The sequence below is a fragment of the Trachypithecus francoisi genome, unplaced genomic scaffold (assembly GCF_009764315.1).
Source record: "Trachypithecus francoisi isolate TF-2019V2 unplaced genomic scaffold, Tfra_2.0 Lachesis_group21, whole genome shotgun sequence".
NCBI lineage: Eukaryota > Metazoa > Chordata > Mammalia > Primates > Cercopithecidae > Trachypithecus > Trachypithecus francoisi.
Window position 1 is genome coordinate 38,064,199 of NW_022681467.1, and position 22,406 is coordinate 38,086,604.

At 39.6% G+C, this 22,406-nt stretch overlaps 1 protein-coding gene across 1 annotated transcript in view; it reads right to left on the reverse strand.

Annotated features, from left to right (window-relative positions):
• LOC117068314 (receptor-type tyrosine-protein phosphatase T-like) overlaps window positions 1–22,406 on the reverse strand; it is a 141,661-nt gene that overhangs the window by 113,691 nt on the left and 5,564 nt on the right. The window lies entirely within an intron of this gene.

The window sequence follows — 22,406 nt, forward strand, 5'->3', positions numbered from 1 at the left end:
TTTATTTATGAAAACAGGCAATGGGCTGGATTTGACCCATAGACCATAGTTTGCTGACCCATTTTCAGAAGGCTGATCAGGCTTTTCATCAGCAGACTGAGCAAGTCGGTTTATGAACTGAACCTGATAAGGGTAGAAAGGACATGAGCAGTTTCCAGTTCTGCCAGAGGTGGGAATCTGAAAGGAGGTCTTTGCTTCAGGGGTGTCTAATCTTTTGGCTTCCCTGGGCCACACTGGAAGAAGAAGAATTGCTGTGGGCCACACATAAAACACACTAACACTAACAACAGCTCATGAGCTAAAAAAAAAAAAAAAAAAAAAAAAAAAAATTACAAAAAAAATCTCAGAACATTGTAAGAAAGTTTATGAATTTGTATTGGGCCACATTCAAAGCCATTCTGGGCTGCACGCAACCCAGGGGCCGCTGGTTGGACAAGCTTGCTTTAGGATTTGTATTTGAGAAATGCAAAGTGAGCTTCCCATCATCTTACCAAGTATCATTTTCTTCACTCTGCCAAGTTTTCTCTAACTTTAGGAAGTGCTTCATCAGGTTCCTGACTAACTCCTGAATCCAACATGAACTATGTGGCTTGAAACCCCAATCCAATTAGAAGAAGCACGCCTTGCTCCAAGAAGGCAGCTAGCTTGACTTGCTGTTGAGTCCCAATGCCTGGCATGAAGTAGATGCATAATAACTATTTGCTGGTTGAATGAATAGGTGAATGAATGACCTATGCCAGCATTTTGCCCTAATGAGTGCAACCTTTCCTGGGGCTCCTTCTGTAAGCCGGTCAGCCTTCCTGCCAGCATCCTCCTGCTGGATTTCACTATTCTTACAACAGTCTGGAAGACGGTGAGCCAGGAAACAAATTATTCCCCAAACTTTCTGATGTAACCCCTTAGAAATAATGAATTTCAGTAAATTGTTACCAGATCTATTTATATTTTGGCATTATAAAAGCAGGTACTTTCACTAAGCACTTACAGTTGGATTAGAATTTTACCTACATTATTTCACTTAAGCCACAGAACAGCTCTGCCCAGTAAGTATTATCTCCTTTGCGTCAATAAGAGAACTGAGGCAGAGAAAATGGAATAACTTGCTGAAGGTCATATGGCTCTTAAGTTGCAAAGAGGGAACTAAACACCTGTCTGTGAGTTTTAAAGCATATACTCTCAATCATCACACTACGCCTCTCTACATATAGCCTTGGCCATATGTTGCAATCAGTTCTCCTTTGTTAAATTAAAATATGTTCAGTTTTGCTCATTATGGACATGATACACAGAATTTGTTGAATATTAAGAATATATAAAAAGGTTAAAAAAAGAAAAAACAAAATTACTCATAATTCAAATGTTCAAAGATATTTTCCAATCTTTTTATGCATATAAAATTTTATTTATTTATTTATTTATTTATTTTGAGACGGAGTCTTGCTCTGTCACCCAGGCTGGAGTGCTGTGGCCGGATCTCAGCTCACTGCAAGCTCCGCCTCCCGGGTTTATGCCATTCTCCTGTCTCAGCCTCCCGGGTAGCTGGGACTACAGGCGCCGCCACGTCGCCCGGCTAGTTTTTTGTAGTTTTTAGTAGAGACAGGGTTTCACCGTGTTAGCCAGGATGGTCTCGATCTCCTGACCTCGTGATCCGCCCGTCTCGGCCTCCCAAAGTGCTGGGATTACAGGCTTTAGCCACCGTGCCCGGCCTATATTATTTTTTAAAAACATTAACTCCTACTGTGCATATTGCACTGTGACCTTATTTTATCACTAAAGAAACTGCAGACTTAAAAAAAAATCTTTGGGTGTTCTCTAGGATTTTAATGGCTGCTTAGAAGGGATGTTGCCCCTTTATAGTCACTGATCCTTTATTATTGGGCATTAAAGTTGCTTTGAATTCTTCATGATTTTGAGCAATGCTGGAATGAGCATGCTTATAGGTAAGTATGTATGCAACTCTGCAGATAGCCGTTAAGATTAATGCTTTGGAAATTAACTTACTGGGCCAAAGTAAATGAACTATTTTATTTTTAAGGCTTTTGACATATATTACCAGATTGCCTTTCAGAAAGTTTGTACCATTCTGGACTCCCCAGCAGAAGACTATGTCTGTTCTTGCCAACACTATTTAAAAAATTAAGTGCATGTGTATGTGTATCTTTTTTAGAATACTGGAGAGTACAGATTTTGTTTTTAGTTTAATGAGCCATTTACATTGCTTCTTTTATGAACAAATTATCTATACCTTGTGCTCATTTTCCTGTATGGCTCTTCATTTTTGCTCATCTTTGTCTTATGGGCTTGCAATTGTAATTTCATTTTAAGGACATAAGCTTTCTTGCATAGGTTGCAGATATATTTTTGCCAGTTTTTTGTTGGCTTTTAAAATCGTTTATGTATGCAGAAGCTTTTAATTAGTCAGGTATCCTATTATTTTCCCTTATCCACCCTTCCTTTCCAGAAATATTTATTATGTAATTAATATGATCAAGGGACAGTGATGGACAGTAGAGATGCACCAATAACAACAAAATAGAGGTGAGCTCTATCCATGATAAAGCTTGTATTCTGGAAAGAGAGACAGACATTAAATGATTATACTCAAAATTAATTCATTACATTTTTTTAAAATCAGGACTCTGACATAAGGGGATATGGTACTAGGAGAATTATTAAAAGCAGGGAAAAACCTAGAATGGCAAGTTAGGATATTAAACGGCACACAGGTTAGAGTTGCTGGATAAACAGAGTCACTAGGGCAAAATGGGGAGGAGGTGCTGTAGTGCGGTGGATAACTTTGTGAGGTTAAGGGTGGAAGGAGAAAAATCAGTTAGGAGGCTGTCGTTGTCATCGCGGGGAGAAAGCATTGTAACTTGGACTGGAATGACAGTAGTGTAGAAGAGAAATAGACTGTATAGGAGATTTGGACTCAGAGGATGGCAGTGTGGAAGATCAACGGACTGTGCAGGAGATCTGGGGATGCTAAACTAACATGACTTGATGGTGATAGATAAGGGTGAAGGATGGAAGGGATGTGTCATGGAGAACTGTAACCCTTTTGTTTTATACAACTGGGGGATCAGAATGCTGTTTATAGAGAGGGAGCCTTAAAGGATGACCAATTTTGGAGAGGAAGCTGGTGACCTCAGTTTTTGTCATACTTTATTTCAGGTATACACAGAACATCCAAGTGGCAATGTTGAGTAGCAGTTGGATATGGGAAGACTGGGGCCAATGTTTGGAAATGGAAACCGTGGGCAGGGAATAGATGGCAAGAGTATAGAGCAGAGAGAGAAAAAAAAATAGGTTTAAGACTAAGTGAAGAAGAACTCCAGGATTAACAATTAGGAGGAAAACGAATGGAGAAACCGGGAGTCAGTGTTCAGGGAGGCAACCAGAAAACCAGGAAGGTGAGCTGTCATTGTAGCATCCCAGGAAGGAAAGAGGCTCAAGAAGGTATCGGTCAGCAGTCACAAATACGGCTGAGTAGTCAAGTAAGATGTGGTTTTAAACTTGCCCATTGAACCTACTGTCCTCAAGGTGACTCGTGAGCCAAGCAAGAGTAATTTAAGGGAGAATGTTGGCATCACAGGTCATCCTGAAGAGGGTTGAGAGGAGAGGGGAAGGTGAGGTGAGGCAAGTAAACAATACTGGCTGTGAAAAGGAGGGGAATTCAAAACATAACAGGAATGACATATGGAGCCAAAATCATGACTCTCTTGATGATAAGAGAGGTTATGATTAAAGCAACTGAGAGAAAAAATTCAAAATAGAGCCCAGCCACGGTGGCTCATGCCTGTTATCCCACAACTTTGAGAGGCCAATGTGGGCAGATCACGAGGTCAAGAGATTGAGACCATCCTGGCCAACATGGTGAAACTCCGTCTCTACTAAAAATACAAAAATTAGCTGGGTATGGTGGCACGTGCCTATAGTCCCAGCTACTCTGGAGGCTGAGGCAGGAGAATTGCTTGAACCCAGGAGGCACAGGTTGCACTAAGCCAAGATCATGCCACTGCACTCCAGCCTGGTGACAGAGTGAGAGTCCATCTCAACAACAACAACAAAAAAAATTCAAAATAGAAGAAAGAAGGAGAAGAGTGAGAAAGAGAGAGGAGATAACTGACAATGGGTAGGGTCCTGAAAGCAAGAGCAGGGGTGGGTTGAAAGGAGGGTTCTCTCGTTTTGTGAGAGAAGAGGAGAGGATGGAAATGTGCTAATGCTTTGTAGGGAGGAACTGAAGTGTCCGAATGGCTCTGTTTTCTTGAGAAGTGGGGTGAAGCCATCTACCAAAAGTGTAGTGGGGGACAAATTGCATCAAGAATTTGGAAAGAGAGGAGAAGCTTTAATCATGGAGAGTGGAAAGTAAGTAGAATAGAGAGATGAAAATTCTATTCATTCACCCGAGGGTCTATCTGGTGGAAACTGAGGAGGGTCTGTTTGATGGACAATAAGAAGGGTCTATCTGATGAAGACTGTGGGCATGAAACTCAAGCTAATAGATCTTGGTCTTTCCAACTTGGAGAAAATTCTCTTTTTCACACCAGATCAGATGAATGGAAAGGACAGATGAATAGTTGTTTTATATTTTATTTATTTTCTTTTTTATTCCCATCTTTTTCTTTTTACACCTGACACTTTAATATTTCTGAAATTACTGTGTATATTATACATGGCAGAAATCTAACTATAATTCCTTACAATTTTCTCAATTGTAAAGGACAATTAATTGACCAGTCAAAACTTTTCCTGGTGATTTAAAATGCCATCTTATCACCATATTAAGTTATTTTATATTCTAGCGTATGTTGTTTGGTTTTCTGTTCTATTTCACTGAGTTGTAGCTTTTACCGTGACAGTATTTCTCTATCGCATTAAGATGACATGTTTTGATACTTGGTAGAACAAGTCTTTTTATTATTCTTCTTTTGCAAAGTTTTCTGAGGTATCACTACCCATGTATTCTTCCAGAAGAATTGAGGAATAATTTTATAAAATTTTAATTATATTTCATCAAAAATTTTACTGCAGTTGCACTTTTTTTCTCTTTTTTGGGAAGCAGAGAGTATCACTTTGTAACATGAGTCCTTCTATCCAGTAAACCATATAAATCTTCATGTATTAATGCTTCTTTTTATGCCCCTCAGTTAAAAATGTTTTTCTTTTATTTCTTACAAATTGTATTTCTAGGACTTTATTATTGTTCATATTGTTTTTTTATTATATTTAAAAGTTTCTTTTATAGTGTTTTGTATTATATTAAAAAGTATACATAATAATGTATGAATAGTTTAAGAATAATTATCAAATACACATGTGCCCACTATCTGCTCTAAGAAATAAAATACTACTGTACTATCAAAGCACTTTTTATGCCCGTCACTATTGTCTCCTTTTTCCTTCCCCATCAGTAAATATATAAATAAATAAAAACAGGTACTACAGATACTATCCTGATTTTTCTTTTCTTTTTTTTCAGACAGAGTTTCACTCTTGTTGCCCAGACTGGAGTGCAATGTCGCGATCTCGGCTCAATGCAACCTCCGCCTCCTGGGTTCAGGTGATTCTCTTGTCTCAGCCTCTCAAGTAGCTGGGACTACAGGCACCCGCCACCATGCCTGGCTAATTTTTGTATTTTTAGAACAGACAGGGTTTCACCATGTTAACTAGGATGGTCTTGAACTCTTGACCTCAGGTAACCTGCCTGTGTTGGCCTCCCACAATGCTGAGATTACAGGTGTGAGCCACTGAACTCGGCCTGAATTTTCTCTTAATCATTCTCTTTATTTTTATTTGGAGTTCTGAATGTATACATATATCCCAAGACAATATATCATTTAGTTTTTCTTGGTTTCTTTTAAATCTATGTGGATTGAGTGTTTTCTATTATATGATTTGCATTTGTCACTCATCATCATTTTGAGATTCATCTATTTTGATGCACATAGTTGTATTTAATTCATCTCTATTTTATGAATATATTCTTATTTATTCCACCATTCCATAGTATATGAACTTTAGAGTTGTATCCAGGTGGGGTTTTCTTAGAATATAATTTATTAGAATATTTTTGTATATTTGGTTGAACATATATCAAGATTTTACTAAGGTACACTTAGGAATAGAGGGTCTATTCCTACGACCCAAGGGCATATCAGTCTTTGTTTTTACAGGGTAATGCCAAATTGTTTTCCAAAGTGGTGGTAGCACCCCTAAGCAATGTTCTGAGAGTTACTACTTCTCTACATCTTTATTAACACTTGGTATTATCAGATTTTAAAATTCTAGACCATCTGGTAAGTATAAAATGATACTTCACTAAGGTTTTATATGCTTTTACCTATTCACTAGCATCTTTTAATGTTTGTTGGACATTATTATCCTTTTCCTGATGATCTATAAAGATTCATTGTGTATGTTTGATACTGATCATTTTATTGGCTATATGTGTTACTGAAAAACTTCTTTTGTGTCTTGTGTTTCTCTTTATGTTACCTTTGAATATGGATCAGTTCTTAATTTTAATGTACTCAAATTGATCAGATTTTAGTTTTTGTATGGGAGAAAGACAGAGAAAGACAAATTTAGTGGCAGACACTGTTGATGGCCTGCCTATATCCCACTGAATAATGCTTACTGCAAAATACTAATTTACGGCCGGGCGCGGTGGCTCAAGCCTGTAATCCCAGCACTTTGGGAGGCTGAGACGGGCGGATCACGAGGTCAGGAGATTGAGACCATCCTGGCGAACACGGTGAAACCCCGTCTCTACTAAAAATACAAAAACTAGCCGGGCGAGGCGGCGGGCGCCTGTAGTCCCAGCTACTCGGGAGGCTGAGGCAGGAGAATGGCGTAAACCCGGGAGGCGGAGCTTGCAGTGAGCTGAGATCCGGCCACTGCGCTCCAGTCCGGGCGACAGAGCGAGACTCCGCCTCAAAAAAAAAAAATACTAATTTACCTAAATGCTGTGGGAGCCAACTTGTTCTCCACATAGAGAATGCAAGAAGTGCCAGAGAGTTAATGCCCTGAAAACATCCTTCAAGCAATGAAAGACAGGAAGGTGATCGATGAACATCCCAGTTTTCTTACTACTTGGTTGGGTAACTCTGAGACATGTTTTACTAGCACTTCTTAGACTATTTCAAACACTGAAACCATTGTGATGAGGACAATGATAATTCCAAATCCACCGTGGACTCATGCTATCATAAAATACAATGAAAATAAATTACTAGGGAAGTAAAAATTTAAAGTAAAAGTGAAATTGAAAAGCAAAAAAGCCTGTAATCCCAGCACTTTGGGAGGCCAAGGTGGGCGGATCACGAGGTCAGGAGATTGAGACCATCCTGGCTGACACAGTGAAACCCTGTCTCTACTAAAAATACAAAAAATTGGCCCGGCGCGGTGGCTCAAGCCTGTAATCCCAGCACTTTGGGAGGCCCAGGTGGGCGGATCACGAGGTCAGGAGATTGAGACCATCCTGGCTAATACATTGAAACCCCGTCTCTACTAAAAATACAAAAAAAAAAAAAAACTAGCCGGGCGAGGTGGCGGGCGCCTGTAGTCCCAGCTACTCCGGAGGCTGAGGCAGGAGAATGGCGTGAACCCGGGAGGCGGAGCTTGCAGTGAGCTGAGATCTGGCCACTGCACTCCAGCCTGGGCGGCAGAGCGAGACTCCGCCTCAAAAAAAAAAAAAAAAAAAAAAAAAATTAGCCGGGCGGGGAGGCCAAGGCAGGAGAATGGCATGAATCTAGGAGGCGGAGCTTGCAGTGAATTGCAGTAAGCCAAGATAAAACCACTGCACGTCAGTTGGGGTGACAGAGTGACTCCGTCTCAAAAAAAAAAAAGAAAGAAAGAAAGAAGAGAAAAGAAAAAGCAAAAAAGAAAAATAGTAAGCTCCTTCTTTTTAAATACTTTCTCTTTCTGTGCTTGTCTTTTTATGGATTAGAAAGGGTCAATGAGTCAGTGCTGGTCATTGGACCATACGTGGAATAGCACTGTTCTAGAACTCAGTCATTCACATGGTAATTTTTTTGTTAATATATTTTGTATTGACTTTCTTCCCTTTCCTGTCTCACTTTCCCTCTTTCTTATGAGTGTGTTCTGAGACCATCTCCTAAATAAACTACTTCCATTTGTCTCAGGGTCTGCTTCTGAATAAACCCATACAAAAGAGTTTTAGTTAAGAAACACTTTCTCTATCCTGAAGTCATAAGAATATTTTTCTAAATTTTCATTGACATTTAAGAGTTACTCCTTTAGGCCGGGCGCGGTGGCTCAAGCCTGTAATCCCAGCACTTTGGGAGGCCGAGACGGGCGGATCACGAGGTCAGGAGATCGAGACCATCCTGGCTAACACGGTGAAACCCCGTCTCTACTAAAAATACAAAAAACTAGCCGGGCGACGTGGCGGGCGCCTGTAGTCCCAGCTGCTTGGGAGGCTGAGGCAGGAGAATGGCGTAAACCCAGGAGGCGGAGCTTGCAGTGAGCTGAGACCCGGCCACTGCACTCCAGCCTGGGCGGGGCAGAGCGAGACTCCGTCTCAAAAAAAAAAAAAAAAAGAGTTACTCCTTTAATAAAATGTCCTCAACTCATTTACAATTGTGTTACTATGTATAACATGAGGTAAGAATCCAATTTTAATTCTTTCTCCTTATCCTAGGGAGATTCAAAAAATATTTTTAATTCCTTAATTGATCTGCCTGATAACTTTAACTTCAGTCACATTTCCACACATGCATGGGTCTACTTCTATGTTCTATTATATTCAATTGTTTCTACTAGACTTTCCCTGTGTCAATATCACATCTTAATTAACAATGAAGTGTAAGTCTTGTTATCTGGTAAAGTCTACTACTTTGTACTTCATGTTCAGGACTGTCTTGGGTACTCTTACCTTTTCTCCTTACATAAACATTTTAGGACTAGCTTGTACCTTTTCAAAAAATGTTTGATTTGGCTGGGTGCAGTGGCTCACGCCTGTAATTCTAGCATTTTGGGAGGCCGAGGCAGGTGGATCACGAGGTCAGGAGATCGAGACCATCCTGGCTAACACGGTGAAACCCTGTCTCTACTAAAAATACAAAAAATTAGCCGGGCGTGGTGGTGGGCGCCTGTAGTCCCAGCTACTCGGGAGGCTGAGGCAGGAGAATGGCATGAACTCGGGAGGCGGAGCTTGCAGTGAGCTGAGATCCGGCCACTGCACTCCAGCCTGGGTGACAGAGGGAGACTCTGTCTCAAAAAAAAACAAAAAAGTTTGATTTTTGAATTTTAGTTGTATGTATTATAGATCAATTGGGAGATAATATCATGTCTTTATAATAATAGGTTTTCTGATCCATGAACACGGTGTATCTTTTATTTAGGCCTTCCTTAACGTCTTTCAGTGCTTTATACATTTATATGTGCATCTTGAAAACTTATGTTAAATGTATTAATAAATACCATATATTTTTATTGCAATTGTAAATAATGTCTTTAAGAAAATACCACACACTTGTTAGGTTAATATAAATGGAATTGACCTTTTAATGTTAATGTCATGGCAAACATGCTACATTCTTATATTAATTCTAATAATTTGTTTGCAGATTTCTTTGGGTTATCTATGTAGAGATAATTGTAGCATCTGTAGTTAATAATAGTTTTGCTCTTTCCCAATCTTTTATTTTATTATCTTCAACGATAGCCACCAATACAGTCTTTAATAGAAATGATGATATGTCGATCTCCAATTTCAAAGATAATGATGATATTGTTTCATCTTTGAGTATGGTGTTTGTAGGTTTTTTCGTTATCTTTATCAGGTTGAGGGGGTCATTTTTATTCCAGGCATACAAGAATATTTTGTTTTTTAAATCATGCTGAGAATTAACTGATGTTTTTTCTGTATCTACTATAATGATGATACGTGTTTCCCGTCTCTTAGTATGTTACTGTAGTAAATTACACAAACAGATTTACTAAAGTTAGACTAACACTAATTTCTTAACCTATTCTTTGCATATTTACACAGTTTTGGATTGTTTGCTAATATTTTGTTTAGGTATTTGCATATATTTTTTCTCATAAGCTTTTCTGCTTTTAATATCAAGGTTACAGTCTTATCATAAATTGAAGGGGGAAGTACTTCTTCTTTTCCCTCTCTCATGAAGTGTATAAGATTGGGATTACAAACTCCTTGAGTGTTTGACTGATTGCACTTGTAAAGTCACACGGGACTGATGTGCACTTTGTTGCAAACGTTTAAATTACTGATTCTATTTCTTTATTTGTTGTAAAACTATACAGAATTGTTTTTCCTTGAGTCAAGTTTTTTCATTAATATTTTGCCATATCACCTAAATTTTACATTTATTGGTATAAGATTATATACACTATCATCATTTATCTTGGTTACTGCGAAATAAAAACAAATGCATAAACAAACATCTCATTAATTTTTCAGTACTGAACTTCATATCCTGCCTGACCTTGCTTTTCTTTACAGTTTTCACTCCTTAAGCACACGTCCCTAAACACAATAGAGTTTATCATCAAATAAATAAGAACAGTAAATAGTGCTAAACTCTTTTACGAAGGCCAGTCTGGGAGAACTACTACCTTTACAATGTTAACTTCCATTCCATGAACATGTTCTATCCCAGGATTTATTTAGATATTCTTACTAAGCATGTGTAGTAGTCTTTTTGTTTTGTTTTTAAAAATCTTGTTCCTTGCTCCAATTGTTAGGGGGTATTTGCTTTGCACTATCAGATTTGTTATTTTAAATATGAAGGAAAGCATTGTTAAAAATCTGTCCAGTAACCTTTCCACATGCAACCTTCTAAGAAGTGGTGTGTGACGGTCTGGTTTAATGGGTCATTCTGCTGCTTACCATGTAAGTCCTTATTTTAAATATTTCCAACTCACAGGGAAAGGAAAGAATTTAGATACATCCATGCATTACTTGGCTGGATAAGGGGTCTGTCTGACCTGTGGGGCAGTGGTATGAGGGGCAGGTAAGGAAGGGAAATACTAGGCAGCAGGAAGATTCTCCATGGCAAGATGGCTTTTTAGGTGTTTTCAGGGGCAGCCTGAAGTTAGTTACCACAGACACTGCTCCTTCCTGTAATTGTTTCTTTACAATGAGATCCTTCCATTGAAGCCCTCTTTTCTTATTTGCCATATGCCCTGAATGTAGGCTTAGAGGGGGAGCTCTCGTTCTCTGCATAACGGACTAGCAAATAAATAAAGATGACCAGGGCACTGACCTCTCTCCATTCCCCACTCCCATTCACCAGCTCCAAGGCCCACTCCTGTTTTTAGCATTGGTTGGTCCAAGTTGGAGGTACTTATGCAGATAGACTTGGAAGTCATTTCCTCCAGTTCCCTAAGGGGTTTTCTTTCCAGGCAGTCTCTGCAAAGTCATCTCTTTCCCATTTAGGACTCCCTCCCCCACGATGTCTTGCATTAATTCTTTCAGGAGCAGTCAGGGCATCCTCTTACAGTTCTCAGGGCAGGTGCAAAGGTGTTTTTCTCTGTATTTCTTTAGGACAGTAGTTTAAGAAGAGTGATCAGATTGGCATTTCTAATCAAAACTCTTATTTTCATCACTGAGACCTAAAAGGCAGTATTGTGGAATTAAACAATGATCACGGGTTGGAGCCACACTGCCTGGGTTTTTGTCCTGTTCCCACCACTGTATTACCTTGGCTAAGCTGCTTAACATCTCTGTGTCTCACTTTCCTTACTTTAAAATGAGGATAAAAATACTACCTACTACATAGGTTGTCCTGGGGATTCAATATGTTAATATACACAAAGTGCTTAGCTAGGTGTCTGGCACAAAGTAAATACTATATATGTCTGATCCTCCCCCTGGCCCCATTGCATTCTCTGAGAACAGCTCTAGGGTAGTCTGGAGATCACTAATTTGATTTTTTGTAGAGACAATTAAGATTATTGCTATTTCCTGTGATTTCCTTACCCCAATCTGCTCTATCCGAATGATGTTATATTGCTAATCATAGAAGCTATATCTTCTCATAGCTTACTGAGCTTTCTACGATATTCTTCTGATTTCTATGGTAAATAATCTTAAAATCTATTTTTTCTCTGAGGACTCAGAATTCATTCATTCAATAATGTATTTATTGTGTCCGTATTTGTCTACCTGGCACTGTTTTTCTAAGTGCTTGGGAAGCAGCAGTAAGCAAAACATAAGGAAAAATTATTGTCTCTGTGGAATGCATTCTAGTAGGAGAAGACAGATAAAACAAACAGTGAAATATACAGTATGTCAGATGATAATTGCTAAGGAGACACCCGAAGCTGGAAAGGAGGACAAAGAGTGTGCTGTAGGAGGCTTCCAGTTTTTAATAGAATGGTCTGAAAAGAGCTCGCTGAGAGGTGACACTGGAATAGACTCAAAGAAGCTGAAGGAACCGTCCTGCTTATTTGGCAAAACACTACTGTAGCCAAAAAGAATGGCAAGTGCAAAGGCCCTGAGGAAGGGATTTCCCTGATATATTTGAAGAGAACAATGACTGAATTTGCATAGTGAGGCACAAATATCAAGAGATGACAGAGAGGCAAACCAAAGTGGGAATTCTGGTCACCTGGAACATGTGAGCCACTGTAAGACTTTGGGTTTTTAATCTCAGTGACATGAGAAACCATCAGAGAGTTGTGAGCAGAGGGAGTGATATGATTTGCTTTGTGATTTAACAAGATCATTTTGGTGCTGTGTTGAGAAAAGAACACAGGGGCCAGAGCTGAAGCTGCAAAGATGATTTAGAGGCGGCTGCAATAATCTGGGTTGGAGAGCACAGTGGTTGGGACCTGAGGGGTAACAGTAGAGGCTGTGAGAAATGGTCAAGGTCTTGACATATATTGCAAGATGAACCAAGAGAATATGTTAGTGGTTTGGATGTGGGGAACAGCAGGGCTGCTGCTTTGTACAAAGCCAGGGGGTCTCAATCAAAAGCAATAAAAGGTGAAGAGGTTCTCTTTTTGAGACAGGGCCTTGCTCTCTCACCCAGCCTGGAGCGCAGTGGTGCATTCATGGCTCACTACAGCCTCAACCTCCCAGTCTCAAGCAATCCTCCCACTTCAGCCTCCTGAGCAGCTGAGATCATAGGTACATACCACCACGCACAGCTAGTGTGTGTGTGTGTGTGTGTGTCTGTGTGTGTATGTAAAGATGAGAATCCACCATGTTGTCCATGTTGGTCTCAAACTCCTGGGCTCAGGCAATCCACCTGCCTTGGCCTCCCAAAGTGCTGGGATTACAGGGGTGAGCCACCATGCCCAGCCAGAAGGGGTTTTCTTTGGAGATGTAAAAGCCAGGGCCTCAGTTCTGACAAAAGTGAGAAGTCAAAGGTTTTGGCTCGAGCCACTAATAAAACAGAGTTGCCATTTACTGAGATGGGGAAGACAGTGGGAAGAACAAGTTGAGGGATGATCAGAGGCTCAGTTTTGAATGTGTTTAATTCCACAGGCTGATTAGCAATCTAGGTGGAGAAGTTGAGAAGACAGCTGGATAACTGACTCTGGAGGGCTGGGGAGAGGGCTGGTCTGGAGGTAGCAACTGGGAAAACTATTAACATATGGATGGATTTCAAAGCCAGGAGACTGGAAGAAGAAATTAGGGAAATGAATGTGGATCCAGGGTCAGCAAACTACGGCTCTTGGGTTGAATCCAACCAGCTGCCTGTCTTTGTAAATAAAATTGTATTGGAACACTGCGGCAACCATTTGTTTATCCATTGTCTCTGGCTGTTTTCCTGCTACAATGGCAGCATGGAGTAGCTGCCACAGACCCTCTCGTGGATAAAGCCTACACTTTAAGACCTGGCCAACCTCTGGTGTGGACATGAACAGGAAAGAGTCCCAAGAATTGGGCCAATAAGGTTGGGATGTGATATGGTTTGGCTGCGTCCCCACCCTAAATCTCATCTTGAATTGTAATCCCCATAATCCCTACATGTCAAGGGACATAGCAGGTGGAGCTAATTAAATCATGGGGGTGGTTTCTCCCATGCTGTTTTCATGATAGTCAGTGAGTTCTCAGGAGATCTGATGTTATAAAATTATAAGTGTTTGGTCGTTTCTCCTGCATTCATTCTCCTTTCTGCCGCCTTGTGAAGAAAGTGCCCTGCTTCCCCTTCATCTTCTGCCATGATTGTAAGTTTCCTGACGCCTCCCAGCCATGCTGAACTGTGAGTCAATTAAACCTCTTTCCTTTATAAATTACCCAGTTTTAACCAGTTCTTTACAGCAGTATGAAAACGGACTAATAACATGCTGCTTAAAAGGAACCAGCAAACTGTAATCCCAATATTTTGAGAGGCTGAGGTGGGAGGACGGCTTGAGGCTGGGAGTCTGAGATCACCTCGGGCAATACAATGAGACCCTGTCTCTACAAAAAAAGTAAAAATAAAAATAAATAGGCCATGCACGGTGGCTCACGCCTGTAATCCCAGCACTTCGGGAGGCCGAGGCTGGTGGATCACCTGAGGATAGGAGTTCAAGACCAGCCTGACCAACACAGAGAAAACCCCATCTCTACTAAAAATACAAAATTAGCCGGGCGTGGTGACGCATGCCTGTAATTCCAGCTACTCAGGAGGCTGAGGCAGGAGAATCACTTGAACCCAGGAGGCAGAGGTTGCGTTGAGCCGAGATCGTGCCATTGCACTCCAGCCTGGGGAACAAGAGTGAAACTCCCTCTCAAAAATAAATAAATACATAAATAAATAAAAATAATAAAATAAATAAATTAGCTGAGCATGCTTGCACATGCCTATATGTGATGACACGTGCCTATATGTAATTATCCCACATGTCCTAGCTACTGGAGAGGGTGAGGTGCGAGGGCCATTTGAGCCCAGGAGTCAGAGGATACAGTGAGCTGATCACACTACCGCCCTCTAGCCTGGGAGACACAGTGAAACCCTATCTTTAAAATAAAAACAAAGAGGAGAAGCCACTGCCGAAGGAGGAAATCTGGAAGTATGTGATGAATTGGAAGCAAAGTACAAAAAGTGTTTTAGGGAGGATTTAACAACCAGCTGTGTCAAATATTGCCAACTGGTTAAGAGGATCTGTCTCTCTGAGTAATGACTATTGGATGTGGTGACTTGAAGGTCACAGGTGATCTTGAAATAATTGTTTTGGTGGAATGGCAGGGATCTGAGCTACGTTGGTTGAATGGATTCAAGAACAAATAGAAAGAATATGGATGCATAAAGAGGGGATGGAACAGTAGCTTGAGGAGAAGATAGAGCTGGGTGTTTCTGCTTGTTGTCTTTTTAAACATGGGAGAAATACAGCTTGTGTAGAAGGTCAGAAATATATCCAGTTACAAAGGGAAATTTTGATGTAGGGTGGAAAGCGGACAATTGCTGGAGCAATGACATTGAGTTAAAAAAAGTAAGTGGGTTTTACTGCATTAAGCAGAGAAACTTGCCTTTATTTAGAAAACAAATGGTTCATCCATAGAAACAGGGAGGTGAGGGGGAGGTCAAATAGGGCAACATTTGGACAATGGGAGCTGGAGGGAATTTCTTTGAATGGTTTCAGTTCCTCAGTCTATTAGGTAACAAGGTCATCTGTGGAAGTGAGAACAGGTGGATGTGCTAGAAGTTTGAAGATATGAGAAATATTCTCTGGGAGACCAGAAGGACGAATGGGCCAGGGAAAGACAGTATTACCAGGCAGCTTTAAAAGCCAGCTCCAGTGGTGCTTCTGGCTTCCAAATGAGAGTGATTAGCACAGTGGTATGCAGCAGCTACGGAAGGAAAGACCTAGCACAGACAGGAAATCAGATGGAGCTAGGGTTGTGAACAGCTGGAAATGAGAATGAGGCTGAGGTGTTGCGGGAGTATGCAAGGATGTAACTGGAATGATCAGCCAAGGAATTTAAGCTGGGCAGAGCAGGGAATGAGGGCAATGAACAAGGTAGCAAGTCCTAGTGGGGCTGAGTTTTTGGAGCTACAATACTAGAGGGAATAAATTGAAAAGAGAAGAGATGTGGTCAGAGTGAAATGTTTGAAAATGAGATTACAGAGGGGTTAGAGGTTACTTAAAAGTGGCCTTTTGCTCAGGGCAAACGGAAATTTTGCGTAGATCTCGTTTTGTTTTTCCTGAACACCCTGAAATAAAAAGCTGTCTATGACGTCTGACGTTGGCCACACACCACTTAGCAAAGATCTTGGCAGAGAGTAGGTTAAGGGCTTTACACATAGACTTTCATGTCCTACAGCCTCTGTAGAGAGGCATTTTACAGATGGGGCACTAAAGTGTACAGAATGCGAATCCTTTAATCAAGGTTGCATAGTGAAGTAGCGGATGAAGCCTGGATATAGCTCAAACTCTTCTATTTCCAAAGCAATTCCCAAATCACCCCTTTCTTCTATCACCTGATAGATCTGTGGGTCCAGAAGGCTGAAAGGCTGTCATAGCATCTTAAAGCAGCAAAATCAGGATGTCTCATCCCAAGTAAGACGCTCCTTCCACCCACCACATTGCCATTTCATAGTCAAGATGTCCTTTACAATGAGGTAGACTTACTTTCCTTTGATTAAACTAGGTCTCTCTCTTTCTCTCTCATTGTAAAAAGACTTCTTGGCAAAAAAATTCCTTTTTTGTCTTATCTTCTAATTCGATGTCCCTTTTCCATTCTTTTTCCTTTGTAATTCTTTAATGAATCCACATTTTCCCTTTCCACAATTTCATTTCTTCTTCTACCTAACAGCATGGAACTTTCCATCCTTTTGACAGAGTTCTACAACAAAGGTTAATTACTTTATAATTTCATTCTCTTAAAAAAAAAGCACACTAAAATTGCTAATTTTAACTATGCTTCTTGTCAGTGGGTTCATGTAAATTCACTGTAATTAAACCAGATGTTTTCTTGTGCCTTAAAGTCAGGTGGTAATTTAAGGAAAATTTTCATTTCAACATAAAGGAGGACGGAGTGTTATCAAGGGAAGTTTTCTCCTCTCCTCTCCCCTCCCCTCCCCTCCTCTCCCCTCCCCTCCTCTCCCCTCCCCTCCTCTCCCCTCCCCTCCTCTCTGTATCTCCATTTCCACATCTGAAAAGGGGTTAACAATGGTGAACTTTGGGGGTAGGTATGAGAAATATCAAGGTAGTATATATAGAAGCAGAGAGCCCTGCACAATCCAACAGGCATTTCCCTTGATACTTTTCTTGTCTAGGTCATTTTTTTTGTCTCTCCACTCCAGTTGCCATATTTGCTTTTTCATTCATTATAATGAGGCTTGGAACTAACTTAATAAGAGAGATTTAGAATTTTAGTCTCATATTTCCCAGTTGTGTTGGAGAAAATATATTTGTTCCAGATAAATCTTTACATCTTAATTAACTATAGCCTTTTAATTGAACTACACGGTGGTATGCTACTAAATGTTTCACAACCTGCTCTCCAGGGAAAAATAAACACAAAAAGTTTGCCAATTTCCATGGTGTAAATATTTCCACCATGGTTGATTTGAAGCAAAGAATGTGGCACTACTGAACTTGGAGGTGGGAAGAGATGCAAGCTAGTCTGAGTTAGCTTTGAATAGAGCTAAAAGATGTCATATATCTCCCCCTTCTTCACAAACAATACCCATAAATGGGACACTATGGTGTCATAAAAAGTACATGGATTTTTATGTGGGATGGTCATTTATTCATCCATCTATTCATTCAACAGTAGTTAATGAGCCCACACTATGGATGAGCAGAGTAACAACATGAAACAAAGGTTCTATTCTCATTAAGCATATATCTCTTATAGAGAGATAATAAAGTAATCAATATACAGCATGAGGTAGAGAAAAATAAAGCAGAGAAGAGTGGTAGAGGTTTTGGCCAGGTATAGAATTATACATTAGGTGGTTAGGGAAGGCCCTTCAGGTAAGATTTTGAATTCTATTGATTCCTCTTCTGCACAACTGTATCAATAGCATCTATATCAAAGTGTTTGGGAACTGACTGTAAGAAGGGAGAGTATCAGCTCAATGCCTAGCTCACAGTGGGCATTTGAAAAACATAATTGCATTTCTCTTTACCCTTTATAATATCTCAAGACCATCTTTGTAAACATCTCAAATGTACTGAGCTCTAATAAAGTGATGCCTTCAGGACTCACTAGGGTGTGAATAGCTTTCACCCTTATGCTAAATGACTCTGGACTGCTTTATTTATTGCCTTGTTGTTACTGCTTTTTCTGCTTTTCCCTTCACTTTTCCCTTTTCCAGGTGTTACATGCCACATCTTGTTACTACAGATGTCCTCATCCTTAGCAACATGCAGCCCCCTTCTAGCTTACTGTAACCTGAGAAACCTGATGATCGACTCATTAGAAATGTACACTTAATAAAAGGTACTCATTCCTGAGGCACGTCAGTCTTCCTTAAAATTCAAGTACATGAGCTTTTTAAAAAGTATGATGTTAAATGAAATAATATATGTTTTATATGTGATTAATTATATTGAATATCAATTATATTAATTATAGTATATATTGCCATTCATTATAATCAGTTACATTATATATCATTAGTATATGGGATTCTACATTTCCTTATTTGTAAAACAGAAAAAATAACACTCTTTGCTCCTTCACATTTAGTGTTAAGATTAAATGATCTACATTGCTAGTGAAAATGCAAAATCTACAACTTCTATGGAAGAGTACCTCTTAACAGCTAACAAAACTGCATATGCTCTTACTCTGTGACTCTTACAATCCCACTTTTAGGAATTTACCCTAAAGATACATTGTCACAAGTACCAAATAACCTATGCACAAGCCTATTTGCTACAGTATTATTTATGATAGTAAATAATGGAAACAACCTGGGTGTCCATTGGATATTGGTTGAATAAATCACAGTATTTCCATCAACACAAGGAAATACCATAGAGTCATAAAAAATAATGAGGAAATTCTGTAGTAACTGATATGAAGTGATTTCCGGGATATACCGAGTGAACAAAAACACAAGATGCAAAGTATATCAATTATGCTACCTTTTATATAAGAAGTAGGAGGAAGAAAAGTATTATGTATTTTTTGCAAAAAGAACTCTAGGAAAGATCAACCAGAAAGGAGTGAAAACAGCTACCATTCAAGTGTGCATTGGAATAGTAAAAAGAGACAGAAATGGTAGTAATATTTTTTGGAATGTACCTTGTAATGTAGTTTTTTAATGGTGCTTTTATTTTTAATTTAATGTAAAGTTCTGAGATACATGAGCAGGAAGTGCAGGTTTGTTATACAGGTAAACGCATGCCATGGTAGTTTGCTGGACCTATCAACCCACCAGCTAGGTATTAAGCCCCATATGCATTAGCTATTTATCCTGATGCTCTCCCTCCCCACACTCCCCCAACAGGCCTCAGGATGTGTTGTTCCCCTCCCTGTGTCCATATGTTCTCATTGTTCAGCTCCCACTTACAAGTGAGAACATGCGGTGTTTGGTTTTCTGTTCCTGTGTTAGTTTGCTGAGGATAATGACTTCTAGCTCCATCCATGTTTCTGCAAAGGACGTGATCTCATTCCTTTTTATGGCTGCATAGTATTCCATGGTATAAATATACCACATTTTCTTTATCCAGTCTATCATTGATGACCATTGGGACTGACTCAATGTCTTTGCTATTGTAAATAGTGCTGCAATGAAAATATGCATGCATGTATCTTTATAATAGAATGATTTATATTTCTTTGGCCATCTACCCAGTAATGAGATATAGTTTTGATTTTTGAAACATGCAACTGTTTTGCATGTTAAAAACAATTAAATTAAGTTAAAAAGCCTAGGTGGAAGGCAAATCTTAAAAGGGAAACAAGTGAACATAACTATCAAATGGATAATATAACCATATGGAGAAAAGAACTGAACTTTTGAACATAGTATTCTCACTGCACACCCTCAGTGGTATACAGCCCAAGGAGAGAAAAACTGAAATCTTTAATCTAACTTAGTATAATAGCTTTATTGTTTTTTAGAGGGATTGGTGTTGTAATTCTGAAACCATTTTATGTGTGTTTCAGGATGGAGCAAATGAAAAATATGTGAATATGGAGCATCAGGGTTCTCACTGCAGGAGAAGAGAGATATACGTATAAAATGTGTTGAATTTGAATCAGTATGAGCCCATGACTTTCAAGAAAAATAAATTATATTCCCCAGCTCTGCCTACTGAAAGAACCTAGAGGCAATAACGCATCACCAAGCACACCTAAGATGTATATCTTAGTGCCAAAATACCACTCCCCACCGAAAGCAACCAGAAATGCCCAATAAGTGGCTGACCTCAGGTCTGGGGCAGGGACATTAAAAGGATAGTCTAGAATATTTTTGTTGTGCCAGAAGCAAGGAAGACTAATAAGAACAGGTCAAAAGGACCTGGGAATCAGCTTGAAGAGACTGCCACTTTGAGCATCACAGAGAATGACAGTAGAGGATTTTAATACATTGAGTCGAAAATGATTTAGGAATCAACCAGGAGACCAAAAACAGGAAGATGAAGAGAGAAAAAAAAAACTCTTCTATAAAGAAGAAGGCTAACAAGTGTAGAGAGAATTATGGATATGTAAATCACCCTTTTGAAGGCACCAATGTAATAACTGATTCAGGTGAAGACTCTCAGGGGGTGTTAAAACCATTGAGTGGAAGTTTTAGGGGAATACAATACTCATTCCAACTCAAAGTTTCACTTCAAGGATACTTTACAAAAGAAAAAAAGGTGCTACATGTACAGCGGAGGGACCGGGTAGTTCTTGTCTTATCTAAGTGACCATATGTGGCATCATCAGTACTGGGGCTCCCTGACATTATGAACTTCTTGACAAAATACAATGAGAAATATAGATCACCAATGTAATGGTTTTGCCAAAAATATCCCGAACCCTGGTTTTGTCCACAGAATCAGGTTAAATATTATTAAAAATGTAAACAAACTGTATATTACATGATTTTAAAATTAATGCAAAATTTATTAGAGGTTAAATAGCATTGTGGGTATGTAGCAGAAAGTTATTTTTAGCTCATGTATGCTAAAGGGTTTAGAAATCAACTGTCATGATTTCTGCAATTTACTTTCAAATGGTTAAAAATTGTATGTATTCATAAATATATTTACATAGCATACATTATCTATCATGTAGATGTAAGATACACACACTAGTAAATGCAGCAAAGTGTTTACAAATGTTGAATCTAGATGAGAAGTTTGTAAGTCTCCTTTGTACTATTCTTTCCATTTTTCTAGCCTTGAAAAATTTCACAATAAAATCTTGGGCAAAAGGAGCACAGGAGTCGTTGTATATAACATGTCTATCCATGCTTAGTCCAGTGTACCTGCTCAATAAATAGCAGCCAAAGTGACCTGCCAAGCAAAACCATCAACATGGTTTTCATCTTTCGAGGTGCAAGTGAACTGTGGTTTTGTCTGAGACATTTGTGGAAAAGGGAAAAATAAAGAATCTATTTAGTCTCTTATGAACAGCTGCTACCCAAATGAAGCCATGGGGCTCAGCAGCCATGAGCCTCTCTCTAGTGCTGGATTTCTTCACAGGCCCTCAAATGCACTGAGGTGCTGAAATTACAAATTCCTCAGAAGACAATTTTGTGGCACGGATGAGAGCAGCATGAATTCAGCCATTCAGCCAACTCAATCCTAAAGGTTGCTTGCTGGCTCCCGGAGGGGGGTTTCAGTTAATCTACTAGAGCCATGCTATAGCCTCATCTTGTCCTTGAGGTGAATGAGTTACTCAGTCAACAGAAATGGTGCCTCCTCCCTCTTTAGAGAGAATGGAACCTAACCCTGGCATACAGCGGGGTTCTACACTGAGACCTTCCTTCAGTCCAGTGGGTTTTGAGGCAGAGCCGCAGAATAGTTACAGAACTGAGGAATCGTGTCTCGCATGTTGGTGTTTTTAGTATGATAATGTCCACACATCTCCATAGAGCAGGAATTGATGTTTTATTAATGATGTTTAATTAAAATTTAATTTCAAAGCATTCCCTGCTCTCATGTTGTTTTGATAAAGGCTTTTTTTCTTGGTGACAGGAAGAAGAAAGAGACAAGTTAAGGAACAGCTTAAAGCTGGACTTGGGGTTTGCTGAGGCACAGGATGGTAATCCTCAAAGAGCAGCTCCAGGTGGGCAGAGCATCTTGAAAAAGGTGCCCTGATTCGCTCCTTGGGAAAACCTTATTGTTCATCTCCTGAGTCCTGAATTTTCATGCTGATTTTCAGCAGTGACTTCTCCCTCTCTAACAACCAGGAATTCCCTGTGAATATCAGTCACTAAACAACCCTTTTGCCCTGACTCTGTTTCTCATATCAGGCACCAAGCACACTGCCACTTTTTGAGTGTCTACAGTGTATTTCCTACAACCAGTTA